We start from the raw sequence: 8567 nt of genomic DNA on the forward strand, positions 1-8567 counted from the left end.
TTCTGCTGGTTTCGTGCCATTAAAATTCGTAGTTATGCCAGTCGAACCAGATATAACCAAATAAGGGGAATTGTATTACATTTCCCCAAATCATAGAGTGAAGAAGTATTTTACAATAAAAATGTAGTTCTAAAAATCTGGGCATGTGATAATCTAAAACTGCAGAAGTGGCATCACGCAGGATGACATCACTGCCTTGGCATCTACAACATGATTCATGTAAACCATGTGCACACCGTTTTCATTCACAGAGCTGAGATAAGAAAAGTCACAGTTTGGTGATCAATCACTAACAGGTCATGACTGCTGGTACTTATTATTTCCCACATGTATTTTCTTCCAACTTTTTCTCTCTAGTAGCCTGGAATACCTAATTGGCATTGAAAGTAGCAGAGTTTAGAGCGCAGACTGCAAATTCAATCCACAACATCCAGAGTGCAGGGTAGAAAGTAATTGGACATCTGGGATCTTTCAACAACTGGCACAGGGATGGAAAGCAGGGATGAGCGGTGAATCTCCTGGTTACGCATTGAACTGTGGGTGGGAAGCAGCATGTTTTCCAGTCATTGAGTTTCCCGACATCTTCTCACATCATAATTCATTTTTATCCTTTATTTATTAAAATCCAGCATGTTCTATAGCATTGAACATTATGGAATCAAGACAGATGAAATGTCTATGATTAAAAGAGACTGGAGGGATTTCTAGACATGTTTTAGGATTATCGTGAAATTATATTATTAAAAAAAAACAACAAATATTTTCCAAAATCTCATAGACTTGAACCTTATAATATCTTTCATTAAAAAATGTGTATAATTTAGCTTATTTGTATCTTGATGCAACTCTTCTTTAGTAAGTTGTGGTTTGTGGAGCCTTTTTAGCTAAATGCTAAACTTCATGGACAACTTTAGTTCAGTGATACATAGAGGGTTTAGAAAATATACTTAGAAAAATACTAAAGGTGGGCATTATAATAATGTAATGCATATAATAGAAACTAATGCATGTTTTCAGCTTGAAAGCAAATTCCAAGCTAATGTTGAATTATTGTTATGTATTATTTATTATTATTATTAATTATTATTATTATTAGTTCACAGATGATTCTGAAAATCAAAAGGTCTTCAACGGTGTTGTTTAAAACAGTTTTAGAAATCTTTAAAGGTACTTATAAATATCAACTGCTAAACTGATTAGGATTCTGTGTGGAACATTGCAGCTAATTGAATTGTGTAGGGTGTAACTCTATGGAGAACCACTTTAATGAAGTTGCCCTAATTGGACAAAATATTGATTTCCTTATTTTCTTTCAATTCCTGTATATTACACTTAAAACAAAACTAAAAACTATATGTGTGTTTGAATATGCTACCAAGAACAACCCAATCTGTTCCTCCAAAATGGCATGGGTGGAATAAAAAAAATTATTCCAGGTGAAAACAATTCATTAGAAAAACCCTCATCACGGGGTGTTGGTGCTGGTTTTCTGTCTGTCTCCAACATACATATCACTATACCTGTTCTGTGTTTCTGTGGTGAGTAGTATAGAGATCTTTCAGTATTTAATTGTATCCTATTTCTCCCTTGCTACTTTTATCAAACCGCAAGCTGTATTTAACTTACACAATCACTCTGTCACCAACACAATTAGTTTACTTAATCCACCTGGGTTTTGCTTGGGACTTGTAAGCATAAACCATGGTTTGCAAACCACACACAGTCTCATACTACAAGAGCTGTATTTAGAGACTGGCAAAGAAAAAGAAAACAAAAATGTTTGGTTTGTGTGTCAGCCAAAAGTAATTAGATGTAAAAACAAAAATAACAATCCCAAAGCCAAAAGAACAAATGGTTTTAAATCCTTTAATAGCTTTTATAATGATCTGCAAAACACTGAGGAATTAAATGAATTACAGATTAAAGCTGGAAGCCCATAATTATTATGTGCACGTGTTAAGGTCCTGTATGTGGCTTAATTGTCTGATGGAAGGAGGAGTAGAACTTGCTCAAACACTAGAAACTTTGAACTTATTGGGCCTAATTCATTAGAGCACACATCCTGAGCGCAACGCTCAAATTCATCAAGGAACGGATCTCAAGATAAGTTAGAATATGGGTGTAGGTCTGCTGTGCTCTACTACACAAAACACTGCAGAATACCTATGTTGATTTTAAATTCTTCAAAAGAATGCACAGGAAATTTAAAAAAATATAAAATTAATGTCACCTGGTTATAATAACAGCATTAATGGTAAAACAGTGAAAATATAAAAAAAAGAGTGGTTTTTTTTATCCCTCCCCACGCATGAAATATATTATTAGAACGTTGTTAATGTCTACTAAACATAAAAATACATTTTACAGTTGCTTGTGATTGCAAATTCATGCTACAGGATGTATACGAGAGCGTCATCATTACTGATAGGGACTTAGACTAGCCCTAGAGGTGGTGCAAGAGATGTGGCAGGAAAATCACATTTCTATTATGACCGTACAGCTTGATAGGGCCGTGGCTGTGTGCAATTGAGTTTGGCATGCTCCTTTTTTACATTGAGTCCAGCAAAATGCCCCTTCCCAGCCCTCTTTGAAGACGGAAGCAGTAGTAAGTTTTCCTTTCGCTCACTATCGCACCAACATTGCTTGCGTACATGTCTCTCTGTTTCTCAGCTGTATCTGTCTGTTCTGAGCATGCGCAGAGTGATTCTGTGTGCTGTACACTCAAAATCAGCAGATACGTACCCTAATGAATCAGGCCCATTAAATGGTTATAACCACCTAAGCTTGTAATTATAGTGAAGCCATTGGTTTAAATTTAAATAATTTGTTGAAAATGTTATCTTAGCTTAAATTGCCAATTAGGTAATTTAAACGTGCTCAAGAAAGAACAATGCGCAGATTACATATGATTTACACATGTGTAACAAAAGAGGAGCTGCAAAAGTAAATAATATTAGAAGGGTGTCATATTTTTTACATATGGTATGAATTAGTTTAGGTTTTCTTTCTTCCATGTATTACTTTCTTCAGACCCGCTCAGTGGTGGTGCTACTATATCTACGTATGTAAGTGTGGCCTGTATGGGAAAGTATGTCTGCTCAGAAAATTGAAGAGAAAGGATAAAGAGATTACATGTTTCAAGGTACAGAGAGAAATAGAGAAAAAAACAGAAACAGTAGATGCAAATACATGAGAAGGAGCCGGAAGTAACATGTGCGCTCACCCTAAGCGGCAGAACGTTCAGGAAAATTAGGGGCTGCAGGGGAAATTTATTGTTTTGTATTTAAATGTCCCTTTTAGCCGGATGCTTTTCTTTTTTTGTAATCACACTAACCGATCACCGTGATCTCCCTTCTTCAGTCATCTTTGAGAAGCATAGTGACAGAGGGAATAAATACAATGCTATGGGGAGACAAATGTTCCCAGCATCCTTCTGCACTATTGCTGTCACTGTGCTTAGGGGCTGGCTGAGTTGAGGTGCAGGGGAGCATTTGCCCCCGGGCTGGGCCCGTAGTGGACTACCTTGGACTATGTCAGCGGGCTACCTGCATTTTTTTCCTTTTTTTTACTGATAGACTGCTGAGCTCAGTCTCGTCCTCCTGGGCTAATAAATGCCAGTCAGGCCCTGGCTGTACTTTTCAGAGGTGAGAGAAGGAGAAAGCACAAGGTGCTCAAACTGTCACCAGGCGCTCTCATCTTCAGTTAGAGCAGCGTGGCTCAGATTTGACCAGGAAGGGGGTGACATCTGCAGTCTGCATCAGGTTCAATAAAATTGTGCTCAAGAAAGAAGAAAAGAGCTAATGCTAGATGGATGAAATGGAAAGTGTAAGTATACACGTAGAGGAAAGAGATGACAAGCCAGCAAGTGAGGCAGAGAAGTAAAAATAGAACAGGAAAGAAGAGACAGTCAGTCAATATTAAAAGTAAATAGAGGACCCACCTAAACAGAAGACTGTTTGTTATGAGGACTGTAACAATAAAATTTCAGTCTGTAGTATGCCAACAAAGGGCCTGTATAATAGTCAGTAAATATTATTACGTCCCTTAAAATGTTTGTGAATTTGATGTCAATATGTATCATTTTTTAAAACTCAAAAGCACTAATTTCAATGCTAAATTTTTCATTTTAAATGAAACTTAAAATGAACAAAACATTGTGATTATTCTGATAAAATGTCATTTTTAAAAAGGCTTTTTAAAAATGATCACTAATGTAAGCATGAGTGAATTTCACATTAAACAAAATGTTGTTTTTTTTGTTTTGTTTTTGTGATTTGGCTCAATTTGCTATAAATTCAGCCTCCATGTTAAACCAACATATTTAAATGTAGAATAATATAATACATGCCTTTTTTTGATCCCAATTACCTCTAATTGAGAGATACTAAACTAAAGTCTGTAATTGCAGCCAGATTAAACTGCGTTTTAATTTGAAAGTGTTAACCAGGGCTGGATTATTGGAAACACTTGTCCTAGTTTCATCTAGGGCTGCATAGTCTATGTAGTGTGATGCTGTGGACCAACTTGAAAGAAATTGTGGCTTCCTATTGGCACATGTGGTCTCACGCACCTGTGGCAAAGATATGTGGTTGATTAACTCTATTACCCTTTTCTATGTTTTGTGCATTCTTTTATTGAAGACTTAGGTAGTATGTTATTAGATCTTCCAACAAGGTCCAGCATATCAAATAACATTTCAAATTAGGGAAGAATTTATTTTAGTGTTGATTGCTTGTAGGTTGGTATATATGACTTAGGCAATCGTAGACCAATAACATGACAGATAGATATAATAGTACAGTAAAAAGATAAAATATCTGAAGACACCATTTTATTACATAGTCAACATATATCTGGCATCTTAGACTGCTGATTAGGAATGACAACCCAGCACAGGATTTTATTCTATTACAGGCAAATTCAGCTCAAATGTTGAAAAACCTGATTAGTGTCCAATTTGGCTAAACAATGACCTCATATCCAGCCACATGACAGTCATCAGCTGATCACATTATCCACCAATTCTAATCAATACCTGATAGATAAATAATATGTTTATCAAAATCAGTGGTCTTTTTGAGCACATATATGCTGTGATTTGTAGGCAATTGTAATATATTACCAGGTTCCACTTAGACACTTTAAAATGAGCACAAGTGACCAAGGCATGTGTGTCCTTCACCTCTAGCAGCACCCTTTCCCTTAAAGCTATACATGCTTATTAATACTTTACTGCCAGAGACTTGTGCACTGATCAAATGTGGTTATGAGAAAATAGAGGAGCTACAGAAAAGATAACTACTAGATATGTTCTGCTAGATAGTGCATCTAGCAAACTATTTCATATGGGATAGGGATTTATATCGAGCCGAAACTAAAAATGTTAGCGCCCGGGGCAAGAAAGAAAATTGACATCCCCTTGCTTTCAACTTCAAACAAATTAACTTAAAATATTAAATTCCCTGCATCTCCCCCCTTCAGCTTTACGCCCTGGCCAGTTGACCCTCTCACACAGCACAAGTTAAATCCCTGGGTGTATAGTTACCCACTTTTGATTCTACTTTACACATCTAATCCCTAAAAACTAGTGAGCAAAAGTGGATTTATCCATTTAATAATCTTATATTAAATAGCTGAATACATGGCAAGACAATTTAAGAAAACTGAAAAGTAGTATTTTAATAGCTAAGCCTAGTAGCCAGGGAGTAAATGGCACTATTATAATGACACTTTAATTGGTCAAACGTCAAGTACAAGTCTGTGTTCTCATTGATCTGATATGGAAATAGCCTTGTTTTCTGTCCTGGGATTATTTTAGATATTTAATTTCTTTGGACTGGGAGTAAAGAACATTTTTTCAATAACAAGACATTGGATCAGTACCAATGAAGATATAACAACCTGGGACACTGTGTTCAAAATATAGCTTGGCACAACACAGCATGGAGGCAGCATTATGAAGCAATTTGAGGAATTTGGATGGTTATACAAGGGAAACAGATTAAGAATAGGCAGCTGTACAAGGTGATATGAGTAGTTTTGTAACAGGAATATATGTCATCAACTAGAGAAGCAGCATAAATATGACCTCTTATCCATCCCAAATATTCAGATATATTTACAGGAACCTAGAAGAACAGAAAGAGTATGTCCTGTATCCAAACATTAGCAAGTGTTACATGAGTTATAGAAATGATGAGTGTGTGGCAGGGGCGCACGGAGGATTTGTCAGGGGGGGTTTCCTTCGCCCCCCCTGAAAAAAATAATAATCTAGAGACCTGCCGCGCATGCGCGGCAGCGCCGTTTCGGCTGCACTGTGGTATACAGCAGCCGCGGCGCTGTCAAAGAAGCGTCCTCGGCGGTGCTGCACCGCCGCGGACGCTTCTTAGACAGCGCCGCGGCTGCTGTATACTACAGTAGGGCACTTGTAGGGCACTTTTTAGCGGAGGGGGGGGGGTTCTGGAGACCCAGAAACCCCCCCTGCGTGCGCCACTGTGTGGATAAACCCATAAGAGGATCTGTGGTATTTTTGTTTAAAAAAAGTCAGTATAAGAAGTAAATATGTCTGAAGGAAGAAAGCACTATAATCAAATTTTAATGTATAAAAAGCAATATCGCTAAGGGGGAAATTGGGATATTTAAAAATGATTGGAGTGGTGTCTCCACAAATAGTACTTTCTCTGTTAAAATGCATATTAAGAATATTACGGTTACTCACCTATTTATTAAAGCTCCTAATAGTGTAATTTGTAAACACTAACCATGCTCAGAGGCATATTGGCCATAGACCTTAGGCTGGGTACACACTACAGCCTCATTATCGGGGCCAATCACATGATAAACGACCATTCTTCTCGATACCGCATTAGTGTTTACCTTCCGATGATGAGCGACCATCGTTCCAATGCACATTGTATCGTTTCATTTGATTTCTGAACTGAACTGAAAATCTCATTCAACAATGGAACAATGTTGTTCCAATCCTGCAGTGTGTATGCACTCATGACTGGCAGTGTCCATAAGTCTCTATGGATTGTGCAGAGTCACAGGGCCTGAGTCATTAAGCAAAAAAAAAGAGTAAGTTTGCTCCTGGACAAACCATGTTACAATGCAAGGGGTGCAAATTAGTTTATTATTTTTCACATAAGTTAAATACTGGCTGTTTTTTCATGTAGCACACAAATACTTGATAGCTTCAATTTTACACTGAAATTTAAAGTTGATCTAGGACATGCCCTATCCCAACTTTACATATGTCCTCGCATTTAAAATTATCTCCCCCTCCAGTGCAACATGGTTTTGCCCAGGTGCAAAGTTACTCATTTTTATGCTTTGCTCTTCTTAATGAATCAGGCCCACAATATTTTCAGCTGATGGTTATGACAGATGGGGGGCACAGATCTGAAGGTAAATCTTGTAAAACACGTTTAGTGTGTACACATGAATCGGCATGCTGATCAGGACTTGTTTTTTTAGTCATTGGTAAGATCGTTTACAATATCTCATTAAGAGAAATTTTCTGTAGTGTGTACCCAGTCTTAGTGGGACTGTTCCTGGTAGGCTGATAGCTTCTTGAGGCCGCCTGGAGGCACTGAGACAGCGACAGGATGTGTGCACATCGTGAGTTGCATCTTGTAAGCAATTGCTGAACTTACAGCCTTTATTTATTGGCTATGGGTCTGAGGAAGGCTGGTTGCTTGATACATTTATTTGAGTTTGACCAGCTATGCTAGGCCATCCCCTGCTGAGTGAGACACGGGGGTAAATGTATCAAGCTGCGAGTTACCGGCGGGTTTGAAAAGTGGAGATGTTGAAAGTAGCAGCCAGTTAGATTCTAGCTATCATTTTGTAGAATGTACTAGATAAATGCTAACTAGAATCTGATTGGTTGCTATAGGCAACATCTCCACTTTTTAGAACTGCCAGAAATTTGCAGCTTGATACATTTACCCCAAAGGGTGAGAAATGAGAGGGAAACAGGTTGAAAGGTAAAAAGAGTTAGGTTGAAAAAGACAGACTGAAAGCTTAGGAAGAGATAGCTGTGACAGACAGGCTGAGAGTGAGAGGAAGACTGAGATGCAGCTATGTGAGAGACAGGCTGAGAGAGACACTTTGAGAGCTTAGTGAAAGACCGCTGTGAGAGACAGGCTGAGAGAAAGAGGCAGCTATTAGAGAGGCAGGCTGAGAGGTAAAAGAGAGGCCGCTATGTGAGGGACAGCTGGGAGAGACAGGCTGAGCTGTAAAAGAAATAGGTTGAGAGCTTAGAGAGAGACAGCTGTGAGAGAGACAGATTGAGAACTTAGACACAGGGCTGCCAAGAGGAATTCAGGGCCCCGGTACAACAACTTCATGACACACCCCTTATAGTTGAGCATGGCAAAAAAATTGGCAGCACAAAGGTGGAAGTGTTCTTACGATTGGGGGCATGGCTATATACCATTGGGGCAGTGCCGTAACTAGACATTTCAGTGCCCTGGGCGAGACAGGGCACCGGCGCCCCCCATCAAAGTGGGAGTGACATTTGCCAAGTGGGTGTGGCCAACCTAATGTGGGGGTGTGGCTAGCAC

The sequence above is a fragment of the Mixophyes fleayi genome, chromosome 8, assembly GCF_038048845.1.
Source record: "Mixophyes fleayi isolate aMixFle1 chromosome 8, aMixFle1.hap1, whole genome shotgun sequence".
Lineage (NCBI taxonomy): Eukaryota > Metazoa > Chordata > Amphibia > Anura > Limnodynastidae > Mixophyes > Mixophyes fleayi.